Genomic DNA, 13,760 nt, shown 5'->3' with positions numbered 1-13,760 from the left:
TTAACATAGGAGTGGGTGCATCCATTTGTGAATGTGTGATGCTTCCAGTGTCATTTTAGCTGTACAAAAATAGTCCTTTATGCTGCTTGATGTTGCAAACTGGTATTTGTTATCATGTTATTTTAATTTATTATCATAATCATACACATACCAGTTTGTTGCACAAATAGTTTTACCATTTACTGCTTTCTCCTATTCTTCTAGTTGGAGCAGCTAATGAATCGGAAGTCTCACATATTCACCGAAAATAGCTTCTACGTTGCAAAATAATTTGGATAGCATCATATTCATTGAGAGAGGATCACATACGTTTGCTTTCCTTCCTCTCTGCACACTGATGTCCAGAGACTGTTTACAGCACACTTTCATTGTGAATACGTTTAAGTTAAAAGCACTTATTAATTTGATATGTAATTGAGTTTTTGTATATTTTGCACAGAAAAGAGATGAAGAGTGTGCGAGAGAGATGATTTGGGAATATGATATGAAAATATGTGGAAGAATATACCTACTAATCTTTCAAAGCTCTATTGTGTAGTGTGCAGGTGAAAAAAAAAAAGACTTGTATGCATTCATAAAACACACCTGGGGAGAGTCTCACCCGAAAATTACCTGTTTTTGTACAGCACATACTCATATTTCTCCTGTACGCTGATGGCCACTGTGTCAAAACATGTTCAGAACTGTTTTTAGCTGTGTATGTATCAAGTTCATAATTAATAGTTTCTGTATCTTTACATTTTTTACATATTAGCAATGTCTGTATATGATGTTGAGATTCAAAACATGTGCTGCTTTCAGTCAGTGTTCTAAAAGAGAGATGTACAGCAATATTGGTCACCAACATTTAAAAAAAATAATAATTTCAAATAATAGAAACAATCACATTGCCAGTCACTCAATGCTGATGTCGTAAATGGATGTGCCTGAGTACTTCCACACACTTCAACATAATGCAATACTGTGAAATCTGGGTATGTGTTCATATAATTGTATACGATCCCACTGTTCTTGACTTCTGAATAAATATTGTAAAAATGACACCAGTAAATAATTGTCTGTCTTGAAACCACTGAATGGGCAACACAATGTACCAACAAGCTCTCAAGAGATCGACTTTCATTTAAACCTGAAGGGCTTTACACACACGCACACACACACACACACATAGCCTACAGGAAGATCAAACCTGCAGTCTTTTCGTCTATCATTTTTCATCTGGCTCTATTAAAGGCAGCGCTCCTGCAGTTCCTGTACCAGCCGTGAGAGGGCGCGATCTTTCGCACAAATTCAATCAACAAGAGCACGACTATCTACATACAGAAGACCGGGGCTAGTAGTCACAAGAGTTTTAGTAGCTATATGGTTTTGATTTAAAAGTCCACTTACGTTGATTTATGTTGGCTCCAAGCATCTCATAGAAATAATGATAATCTCTAAAATGACAACAATTATAATGAACAGTCTACTCCAGAAGGTAAACAAATGAACACTAGGCCTATATCACCACCAAATTAACACTATATACTATAATTTTTGTCTGCTAATTGTTTATTTTTTTTTTTTTCATGTTTAAATTTTGCTGAAAAGCCTACAAACTATATGTTGTTTAATGGACGTTGTGAAAATGTGTGAATTATGTGCCTTTTTCGTGGCATGTTCTCACAAAAGGGTCACTATGTTTTTAGAACAGAAACAGAAATAGAAATATCCAGTCTTTTTTTTTTTTTTGGTAGGTAAATAAACCCATCATGAGTAATATTCACTGTAATAAAAAGGGTAAGAACTAGCCTCAGACTTCTCTGCAGACATTTTAGCGTCCTACACCTTCTCCCTAAAGCTGATTTCAGCAAGTCTGTGAAATGTGTGTGTTGGTTTCCGTCACGGGAGTCAGTGGGTGGAGAGAGTTCTGACAGAGTGATTCAAGGCCATGAAATTAAAAGCTGAAAGCTCAGATGGTCTCTCTCAGTATGTATTTTCCAAGGCTTAGCTCACTCTGATGTGGTCTTGTTAAAGTTATTGCAGCGCCAGCAAGGTTTTATATGGGTTTATGATATTAATTAATGTCAAAGCACAAGGTCATAAGACCGCCGTTAGGTAAAGTAGAAACTATTAAGTACTTACTTATGTCGGTAAAGCTCTGACAGATATAAAATGGTAAAGGCCTGTATAAACACACGTACTAGCCAAACACGAACCAGTACTCACTCATAAAGTGTGCACAATACAGTGGTGGAGATCCATTACTCACTGCTGAATTAAAGCAATCTGCAATGGTGCACATACTCGTTTCTTTTTACACGTGAGTGTATTTAAGAGTGTGCAATTTGAGGAGAGTCAGTTCCAGTGTATTCCTACAGAAACATAGGTCAGGATCCCTGGAGAACTGAGCACAAAGAACAAAAATGAATCTGCCGTCTGTCTCCAGCGTTCAGGCATCTCATCCGATAACCTGATGATTTGAGAATGCATGAGGACATTCCATTTAACCATTCATCCTTCATCACCCACTCCACCCACTATAGGATACTTTTAGCCTGAATAACTACAGTATCTCCAGTCTAACACCCTGAGATCTCCTCTTAGCTTCTTCTAACACACTTTCCACTTAAATATGATTTGTTAGAAGTGAAAAGAAAACTTGAGTCATACTTCTCAGTAGATGTGCACAGTCCACTCCTTACTGGAAATCATCAGAGTGATTAGTAATAATTATTCGAAGGCTAATTATTCCCAGAACCCTCTAACAAATGTCTTTCAACCACTCGATACACTTTAGCCACACCTTAGCAACCACTCAGAGCACCCTAGCAACGTTTTAGCAACCACATAGAGAGCTTTTGTATCTATCTGTCTGTCTATGTCTATCTGCAACCAATAAGAAGACTTTAGCAACCATATAGCAAAGCCTCAGCAACCAATAATAGCATGCAAGCAAGTGCTTATTAAACAAAAAGAAACATTTTGAAACAAAAAAACACCAGCGCAACATCTTATTAACCACCTACTGACAACATACCAAGTACTCAAAACACTAGTAACATCCTTGCAACTATATATAGCAGAGCTATATGAAACTTATGATATTTTTTTCTTTAAACTATTCTATGTCTCTCGATATCTGTATCTATCTGTCTGCCAACCACTTAAAACACCTTAGCAACCAACTGGCAATACATTAGTAACCAATCAGAGCACGCTAAAGCCCAAGTATACTTTGTTTTTGTATGCGTACACTAGCGTGCCTTTTAAAATATACTCCATTTAGCGTGAGTGAAAACAGGTGGTCGACACATGCGCTCTAGAAAGCTCCATCTTTGTCCAGTGTCTGTTCTGTTTTTCTCCAGAAGTTATGACAGATAAATATGTCTTTTTATTCTTTTTCACTAAAGTTGCAGCGATCCTATAACCCTCTCACACAAGCACTTGTCAATGTGGCCGTCTGTTGTTGTTGCAGTCTTCGCTATTTTGTTGTTGTTGTTTTTCGACTCTTTCGTTTTGTTTTCTACTGTGAAACAATGGCCCGGACCAGTGTTGCCACCTTGTGGAACAACTGATTATTGAAAAGCAAATTCAGTGCGGATATGCGGCCTGCGCACACAAAATACGCACATTTACAAAAATTGGGTGGTGCACGTACAGTACAGGTGTACTATTTTGGTGACAATATTTCCGTCACACACACTGTATGCACACAGACCCTCAAGTACGCATAAAATGTAATATTTTGGACTTTAGCAACCTAAAAGAAAACATTTATGAAACAAAAGTTAGTAACACCCTAGGAACTGTAACAGAGCTATACGAAACTGGGAAAACAATATACCTATACCTATCTATACCTTTTTGGAACAAAAGAACAATAATAACTACATAGCAACACCCTAGTAAGCACCTACCAACCACTCAAAACACTAGTAACATTCTAGCAACCCTTCAGAACATCCTTGCAACTATAGCAGCTATTTCAACAAGTTGTATTCCAAATTTGAGGTTGATATTTAAAAAATAGCTTCCAGCTAAATTTTGTTTGGGAGCAGTACCAAACGTTTCCACTAGAAGACATTTGATTCCCATTAGTTTCCAATGTGGCCATTTTTGACCGCGAAGAGTACAAGTGTGTCTTTTTCTTTTGGGACCATTTAAACTTTTTGAATAATGTCCATGATTTGTGAGTGTGTTCACATAGCCAGTGCCAAAACTGTTACCAAGTTTTGTACCATTCCGATGAAGTAAAAAAATTCTAAAAAACCACAACATTACATTTTTCAGTCAAAAATGACTGAAGAGCATCAGAGGGTTATGAATGAACTGAGAAAGTGTATAGCTTAAATTCAAGTTGCTTTGAAAGAAAATCTGCTGTCTACTGTAATTCTATTATCAGATTTCTGTTACTGTTGACTGTACATGAAGAAATTAAAAAACAAATGGCATATGACACTGTATGAAATGACACAGGCACTAAATAACGAATGCAATGTGTCAGGATTTTGCATTAGCCTTTCACATGTAGGATAAACATGAGAAAGGCATGTGGCCTGTTGGGTAACGTTTCAAGGTTGCAGTAGCATTTGTTTGGCAGCATGTGTAGCTGAGGAAGGCGACTGTGAAGTGTGAGAGAGTGTTTTGGGTTTTGTGCGTGTGTGGTCTCAGGCTCTCACAGCTTTTGTGGCTCTCTCTGTTTATTCATGGATTCTCAAACACATGCAAGAGACAGCTGTTACACCCAACCTCCATGCAGGCCTCACAAGCCTGGGGCTGGATTTACACACACCAGCCTGATAAGGTGTCACTCTATCTGGGGTGGAGTGTGAGGATTTGTGGGTCAGTGGAGGTGTAAGCTGTCACAATGAAACTTTTTACTGTTAATCACCGTATGGAAGGTGATAGAGCTGTATCTGTGTTTTTGGAGCACAGAGTGACTTAAAACAGTACAACTATGTTTGGAATCTTCCATTAAAACGGTCTGGAATTTTTCCTTTTTTCATCAAAATGGCCTTGAATCAATTCAAAAGTTGTTGTTTTTTCAGCGGGAGGAATCGTTAGAGACACAGTCTCTACTTTATTACCTTATGCAACTATCTGGAATCTCATGAAACACTGGCATTTTTCCCATTGAGAATATTTTCCTCGTACCCTCCTCCGGATCCCTCTATGCTCTTTCTTTTCTGTCTTCCTCTCCTCCCTGCTCCATGTGAGATTGAGTCTTCAAACAATAGATCCCCCTGCCTGCTCATTTAATCTGCATATCACTCTTCCATTGACCATTATCAACAAAATAGCCACCCATACTTAGCATGCAAATTATCTAGTTATTTGGAGAAAGAGAGAGAAAGAGTGAGGCCCAGTGGGGGGTCTGCAGGAGGAGTGTGGGTTTCCTTTAACATAATGGGATTTTAACTGGGGGAAGGGGCTTATTGTCTTTTGGCGGCTCATTGAAACCCTTCAGTTTTTTGGTTTTGTCTCGACTTTTGTCTCCAAAATGTTTTGAGCACATGTTACTTTCTAGTAATTATTCACACTGCAAAACCTCTGAAAACATTTTAGTAGAGCGCACCATGTTTTAACAGTCTGAACTAGGAAGAAAGCTTAAAGGGGTCATATGATGCGATTTCAATTTTTCCTTGCCTCTGCTCACTCTAGGCCGCCGCCGCTCACTCTAGGCCGCCGTTTGTGACGCTGTGTTTCGTTGTGAAAGCGAAACTACTTTGTTTTTGTATTGTATTTGTATGTTTTGATGCAACGCAACGCGTAAAAAGACAGTATAAGTTATTATAATCCATAATTATGTCCCCACTGGATGCAACGAATGCCTCGTTTATAATGGGTTTTCATGTTTTTTAATCATCGCTCCGGCCTGACAGGGCATCATCACAATATGGTAAGGGGCGTAACATTTCCGTCACACGCTTGAGGTATTTGGTCAATCATAACGCACTGATAGCTGGCCAATCACAGCACACCTCGCTTTTCAGAACGATGAGCTTTGTAAAAATCTAATTTTTTAACCTTAAACAGCATAAACACATTTCATTACACCAAATACACAAAATAATGTTCTTTTTAGCAACATCATATGACCCCTTTAACAAATCTAGGATATAAAAACATTGAAATGTCCCATTTTCTTGTCACGATTGTAATATAATTTAATTTAACAGCTCATATAAATTCTGTCATACAAAAGCTGTTTTATTTAAGCTGTTAAGTATTCTTTTAGCAGTGGGAATAAACTTATATTCATTACCAGACTGAACTCTTAAATGCATGTAAACACACTTAGTTTGTTCTCATTTAAGAGCTTAGGTCATGACAGGAGTTTAAAGATTGAATACACATCTAAATATACTGATCAAAATTTAAGGTGAATAAAATGTGATATCTTTATTCAGTAGGAATGCATTCAATTAATTAAAAGTGACAGTAAAGACTATTAAATTGTTACAAAAAATTATATTTCAAATGCAGTTCTTCTGAAGCTTTTATTCACAAAAGAATATTGAAAAAATGCATATGGTTTCTACAAAAATATTGAGCAGCGCAACTGTTTAACATTGTTTTGGAGCAGCAAATCAGCATGTTAGAATGATTTCTGAAGACTCATGTGACACTGAAGACTTTAAAGACTGGAGTAATGACTTATGAAAATTCAGTTTCAGGAAGAAGTTTCATTTTAAATTGTTATAAAAAGAAAATATATTTGAAATTGTAATAATATTATGCAATATGACTGCTTTTACTGTATTTTTGATCTAATAAATGCAGCCTTGGTGAGCATAAGAGACTTCCTTCAAAAACAACAACAACAAAAAACCTCATCGCCCCAAACTTTTGAATACTTAGCAAGCATAGAGTTAGAAAGCGGTTTTATCACATTAGTCTCATGTAATGTGTAATGTAATGTGCTTGCCATAATACGAACAAAACAGCATTAACTGTAACATTTATATATTTCCAGTGAAAGTGTATGACTGTAAACTCACTAACTCATTCATTATTTGTAGAAGAGTGTGCTTTAAACTACTATATGAATTATAGCCCAACGCTTTGTTACACACCAGCCATTATATGATGTCTTCTGTCTTTTCGAGTGTTACATCAGCTTTGCCAAGCAAAGCAACGCTGCCCCATCTTACAGTTCTCCTTTACTCTGACCCATCAAGCATCTGGCTGTGTAGTTTGATATACTATTGTTTACATTACATGGAAGTAGGGCAGCACATGGGGGACCAGGCCAGCCACTGCCGCCATCAAATGCACTGGAGGTATTAGGCAGGATTTCCTGCTATATTAAGAACACAGACATGGGGCTCAGAGGAACGACACAAGAGACCCGAACATCACTTTTGGTGTCTCGGTTCATGCTAGACGTTACCTGAACAAAATGAGAGAATTTGAAAATATAATTGTGAGGGATTTTGACAGATTGATCAAGCGGGGAGATATAAATGCCCATGGAGGAGACTGTTACTGGTTTTTGTAAGCTGCACTTTGTCCCAGGTGGACTGTCAAAATATGTATTTCAGGGAAAGAAAGAAAGAAAGAAAGAAAGAAAGAAAGAAAGATACCACAAAGGAATTAATAAATCTAAGATATGTTCTACATCTGTAACAGATGATATAGTAACTAGATGGCAAAGACTGAAGAAGTTCAGCAAGATGGCAACACACATTATTGGTATGCAATTTGGCAACCTAGTAAGCCAAAAAATATAAAAAGCAAAAGAAAAAAAAACTGATAAAAAAAAAATCCACCAAGGAAAAATTAATTCAGAGCAAAAATTCCACTGAAAGTCACATAAATACAGTGGCAAAATAGGAGCAAAAACTATCCCAATATTAATTATTTTTATTTTCTTATTTTCAAAGATAGAAAGATTAACTAATTAGATTTAATTAGTTAAAAGACATTCTCTTTAAATTTCTTTAAAAAATTATTTCTATATATATACATATATATATCAGAATTTGATACTTATTTTCAAAGCTGATTAAATCTATATTACATCTAAAATCTATCACAGTATGTTTTAGAAAAAATGTCAGAATGGGGTCAAAAATGTCCCTAAAAATCAACTCCAGGGGGAAATATTACCCCTTTAATAATAATAAAAACAATCTGACACTGCACTGTATCCATTAGATTGTGTCTAAGCACTAAATAAATTGGTGGTCAGATTCTGGCCAACTGGAGCGCTACTCTTTCCTACATTCCTTCTTGCTCTCACCCCTGCTTTGCTCTGAGCCAGATTTTGAACACAACCACCCATTTAGAATGAACCTTCCCTGCGTTCGGTCAGCAGAGAGCCGTTGGTGAAATATATCAGCAACAGGAATGTGTAAATGTACTTTTCCTCCATTTGAGAGAAGATTACCATTTGAGAGCTGACCAAGTCAAATGTATACCAACCCATTAGCAGTACTGTACACAGACACAATGTTGCATGAGGTGTTTTTCCTAAAATGGAGCTGCCTGGGTATCTTGTGTTTGACTTTCCTGGTCTGTTCTCACTCGGTGTCACGAATCCGGTCCATGAACTTCTGTCTGCTCACCACCAGAGGTCACTCTTCCACTACTATGGACTCTTGCACCACACCACTGTTGCACTTCACCCGGACTACAGTTCCCATCATCCACTGCACTGATTACACACACACAGTTGATTGCACACAGCTGTAATCAATCACACATTCCCTATATAACACTCACTCTGATCCCTTCCCACTGCCGAGTATTGTTTAGCGCTTATCGCTCATCGTGTGATGGCTACTTTACGGAGCCTTTTCCCCTGTGTTAGTTTCTAGTTCCTAGTTCTAGTCTTAGTCTAGTCTCGCCGTGTTTTCTGATTTCCTGGTACCTGATTTTTGCCTGTTTATCTTAAGTTAACCCTTTGCCTGCTGTTTCGGACTGTGTTTGCACCTCGCCTGGACTCTAGCTTGTGTTATTGGATTACCCCTCATGTCAAGCTCTCTGGATATTGTTAGCCGCTTATCGACCAAGCCCGTTTTGGATTACTCTTCTGTCTTGCCCTCAATATACCTGTTTGCCATTGTCTGACCCATGCCTGTTTTATGACCACGTCTCTGTCTCCTATTAAAGCTTTGCAAATGGATCCACAAGTCTCATGTCTCGTTCGCCCCGTAACACTCGGACTCATGCACTGCAAGCGAGGAAATGAATTAAAGGGCTTAACAATGACTGAAAAGCACCCCAGAAACAGCTGCACATTATGAAACACCTATTAACATTATTTTGTTAAGTGAGTATCTGAGAGAGAGAGAGAGAGAGACATTCACATGGATAGACAGGCACACACTGAAGTATTATTCTGTTGAATATTTTCCCCCATGTTAGTTTAGTCACAGGTTGCAAATATATTGCTGTACAACAATGAAAGCCGGGATTATTGAGGATCAGGTGGGTTAAGAAGTTAATGAGCGGCTTAATTCAGAAAACATTCTTACTATGGCAATCATGTGAGAATTTGATCTTTGAATGACTTTGAGACTTTTCCATGACCTCTTTACTAGACCCATTAACAGGTGAAAAAAGACAATAAATATACTGTATAAATATGCTGTTAAATTTACGCAGAGTGGCAGCTGTGGTTGCCAGAAATTCATCGTAAATAAATAATGTGACAGTGTTTCCGTTATTATGGGAAGCCTGTGTATTTTACAACTTATAAGCATAGATTTAATTAAGTTATACCAATCTACTTAAACTCAGTTTTTTTCCCTTAAAATGTAATATAACACCATAATAATAAAAGGCGGTAAAATAGAAAGTCACATGATGAAATCAGAGTTCATCATTAAGTGGCTTCTCCCTAAAACATGGCCACAAAAGATAAGGACACACAAAGATAAGGAAAAACACCATCAGGGTAACATACATGATGCTAAAATAATGCAAAAACATTAACTAAATAACTGAAAATGTAACACAAAATAGCCTAATGTACATTACTGATAACAAAATGAGAATAAAATAATTATTTATTCAAAATATAATCATATGTGATATGTCATGCTTCTGGGAATGTTCTCTGTTATTTGGAGTAAATTCTCTGGTAATTCATAATCCATTTACACAAAGTTTGACAGCATTTTATAGTAAAATTATATATAATGCAATGTTAAACCATTTACAACTTTAACTGTATGTGGTAAAGTAATCTAATTAACAGGTTTTGTAGCTTCTATAAAAATTACAAACATATTATTTCAGTGTAGATTTACAATGATGGTGAGACCAAAGACCCCATATCTAGAGACCTGAATATCACAGAAACTTGGGTGGGTCTCTTTTGATTTGGGCCAGTAAGCAAACACCCTAGCAACCACTTAGCAACAAGCTTAAAACACCCCAAGAGTTTTGCATGGGCAAGCATTCTCTTTCTTCAGAAAATGTAAATATCTAGTTCCATTGTTCTCACATTTATCTAATGTGGCCCCGCAAGGAAATACAGTGAACGCTCAAGCTATAATCTGGAGTCAGACTAGGTTAATGTTACACCGGTTTCACACTGGACACATACGCAGCATTTAAGTGGCGTGTGCGCAGCATGAACTCAGTGTGATTTCACACTAGCAGCATTTCTAGTGTGCAACTGATACTCTTTTTACGTGTCTACTATGTGATCATACATCCAAACATGTCCAGAAAAAAAAAGATTTTGGCTTTGTTTTTCTAGTTTTTCATACTTTAGAAGATAATGACTGAAAAGTAGTTTAACAAATAGCGTGCAGGCATTGTATAATCAACCAATCATGGTGTGTGCAAGAAGGTGGGAAATACAGAGAATGGTCAAAGCAATGCAGATATGCATACATACAGTACAGTATAATGTATGAGGACAGAAGAGAGCATGTCAATAGGAAAATAAAGCCAAAACTCATATCCAGGAAAAAGAGAACCATATGATTAAATGATTTACTACATAGCTGTTTTTTTATCCTTAGCATAAGAAACCATTTTTTCAAAGCTTAGATTGTCCTATTGTTACAGATAATTATTTCACTGTTCATTAAATTTCATTAGTTGTTATTTTAGGCTAAACAGATGTATCTCACCTCTCTAACACAGCAAAAGAAAACCAAATGCTTCTTTGGCACCATGAAAGCCACAATACAGTGTTAGGAACGACAAATTGAGTCTTTTCAACCTGGGATTCTGATATATTGCTTCTTATGGCCTGGTGTAATATCAAAAACAGTTACTAGCTTCACGTCAATGTATTCTTAAAGACTACAAATGTCATCTTTTATTAAAAGATCTGCCGAAAAGCATTCGCTCCCCTCTATTTAAACACGGAGAGAACAGACTGCTCTGCTCTCGCATAATCTGTTTTCTTTGAGACTTTCTTTCAGATGTGAGTCCATCCCTGAGTCCAAACTGCTGCTAGCAAGATCCCTGAATCAGTTTTGAAGTGATATTGGAGGTCTGGTCAAATACTGTGTATTTGCGTAATTAATTCAGCAAGAGATAAGGAATGCTGACAGATGGATAAAATATTCTGTTGAATGTGAAAGGGAGAGACAAATGTTTGTATAACAGACATTGGATCCAGATATCTTTCTGGCAAAGATTTGGATAAGCAAAAAGAACAGACATAGTGATAAACATATCTTTAAAATCATTGATTAGGTTTATTTAGACTTGATTTAGATTGCTATCAAATTCATTTTGCTTTTGAGAACAGGCACATTGTCTGTGCTATTCAATTAAAGGTGCACCAAAAAATGGAAAAACTATTTGAAGCATGACTGGAAAAAATCTGTTTTGAATAATACTCTCTTAACAGCATCTGTTATATGCCTTGCTTTTGGTTTAGACCATTTTTAAAAAGTGTTCTGCAGTGTGTGGCCCTATGCATTTGTCCTGGTTTCGTCATCAGTTGTGTCTCTGGCTGTATGAATCTACAAGACTCACATACCATTGAGATTTATCAACATCTCTGAGCTCAAACATCACTATAAATATGACCATTACAGCAGAAATATGTCACTAGTTTGGCCTATGACTTCCAATACTTGGCCAGCGATTTCTCATAAAAAGATTTCTCATTAATCATAAATACACATGCACAGGCTTTCTGCCCATTTTCAGGTTACAAATCACTGGACTTAACTTTTCACAAGTTGAATGTGCTCTTATATTTGTTTGAGAGTAATAATTCAGTCCGACTCCCACTTCATCACCAAATGGCTTTATGATCTATGTGGCAGAAATCACATTCAGTTGAGGAGTCTCTGCTATAAATCCATTAGTTTTACTACACAAACATCTATTTCTTCTTGCACTCGAATCCCAGATCACTAAAAAAAAAGATTGTCCCTCCAAATATGACCAAATTTTGAAGACATTCAAAATCACCTTGGCAACAAAAGTTTTCACTTTATTACACTCGTTCAGTTTGGGCCCCAAGATTCCAATACATAGTCATACATTTAAAATAAATTAGAAAATTAATTTCGGAGAAGAAGACACTAAAATATTCCTTCCGTTCCAATAAGGAACGCACGCTGCTAAGAAAAACACATCTTCCCATTGGTGGGAAGGTAGGAGGTTTCAAGGCGCCCCGCGGAGACGCGCTAGGGACCGTGATTGAAGGGCTGCTTGAAACCGTTTTATCATTACTGTGCAGCAATGTGGAGTCAGCGTATCAACTTTACAGAGATAGAGCTGCAGATTCAACAGGAGTGGCGGAGAAAGTTTCTTATATTGTGTTGTAAGGGAAAGGAGGGCCGAGCTCAAAAGGAGGCAGATGTTTGGGGATTCTGATGATGAAATATGTGGAGTAGTCTCGAAAAAAGGGGTCATGAATACATGAACGCAAAACTCTGAGCTGGAGGATAGTTTGTGATTCGCCTTGTAGCCTACGAGTGATCGGACACGGAGGAATTGGAGGAATATCCCATTGTAGCACAACTTTCGCGGAACACGAACATTCTAGTAAGTTTACATTTGTTTGTGTTCGGGTTTTATGCGAAAATGGATGAAGTTTAAGTCTCTTTATAGAGTTTTATGTGTGTAGATAGATTTAATCTCACGACTTGGTTTTAGTCTGTGAAACATTCCTTTGTTTAAAAGTTCCCCGAAACTCGTTTTTGCTTTTTTTTTTTTTAACTTACAGCTTCTATACATTTTATGTTTTGTATTATTTTCTTGTATGAAATCCGATAGTGACTTGTATCTTTCTCAATTTTATTTATAATTGTTCATTAGAGACTATTCTTCCAATAATGCGACTAGTGTTTATCCAGTTATTCACTAGTACTTAATAATTGCATACTAGTAATAATACATTTCCTGCCAGTCATTAACCTTATACTGACAGTTTAAGCTTCCCATTGTTTCTGGAAACAAATTGAAAATTTTGCCATTGAATTCTAATAGGGTTGTCTTAATTTAACTAGTTGCTTACTAGTTTTGCCCACTAGTTACAATTGCTTTATACTCGTCATATGTAATGATTAGTCAGAATGGCTACTTTCATAATTGCAATTATAAATTGTACTAGTAAGGTTAGTTACTAGAAAGGTGGGTCTGTTCAGTTAGTACTAAGCAAATTGGACGAGATGCCAATAACTGTTTAAATGGTTACAAGTACTAAAGAATAAGTATTAAAGGGATAGTTCACCCAAAAATGAAAATTCTGTCATTAATTACTCACCATCATGTTGTTCCAAACCCGTAAGACCTCCGTTCATCTTCGGAACACAAATTAAGCTATTTTTGATGGAATCTTACAGCTC

The 13,760-nt window shown here is 36.8% G+C and overlaps 1 protein-coding gene across 1 annotated transcript in view; it reads left to right on the top strand.

Annotated features, from left to right (window-relative positions):
• The first annotated feature begins 12,569 nt into the window (after window positions 1-12,569).
• The window catches only part of LOC107677598 (frizzled-7-A-like), a 4,330-nt gene continuing 3,139 nt past the window's right edge, over window positions 12,570-13,760 (top strand). Inside the window, exon 1 of the mRNA XM_016472544.1 lies at window positions 12,570-12,957. The gene's annotated coding sequence lies outside the window, so the exon portion shown is untranslated. The remainder of the gene's footprint in view (window positions 12,958-13,760) is intronic.

Source organism: Sinocyclocheilus anshuiensis, unplaced genomic scaffold (assembly GCF_001515605.1).
Source record: "Sinocyclocheilus anshuiensis isolate Anshui unplaced genomic scaffold, SAMN03320099.WGS_v1.1 scaffold472, whole genome shotgun sequence".
NCBI classification, from domain to species: Eukaryota; Metazoa; Chordata; class Actinopteri; order Cypriniformes; family Cyprinidae; genus Sinocyclocheilus; species Sinocyclocheilus anshuiensis.
This window is presented reverse-complemented; position numbering and strand designations above follow the sequence as displayed.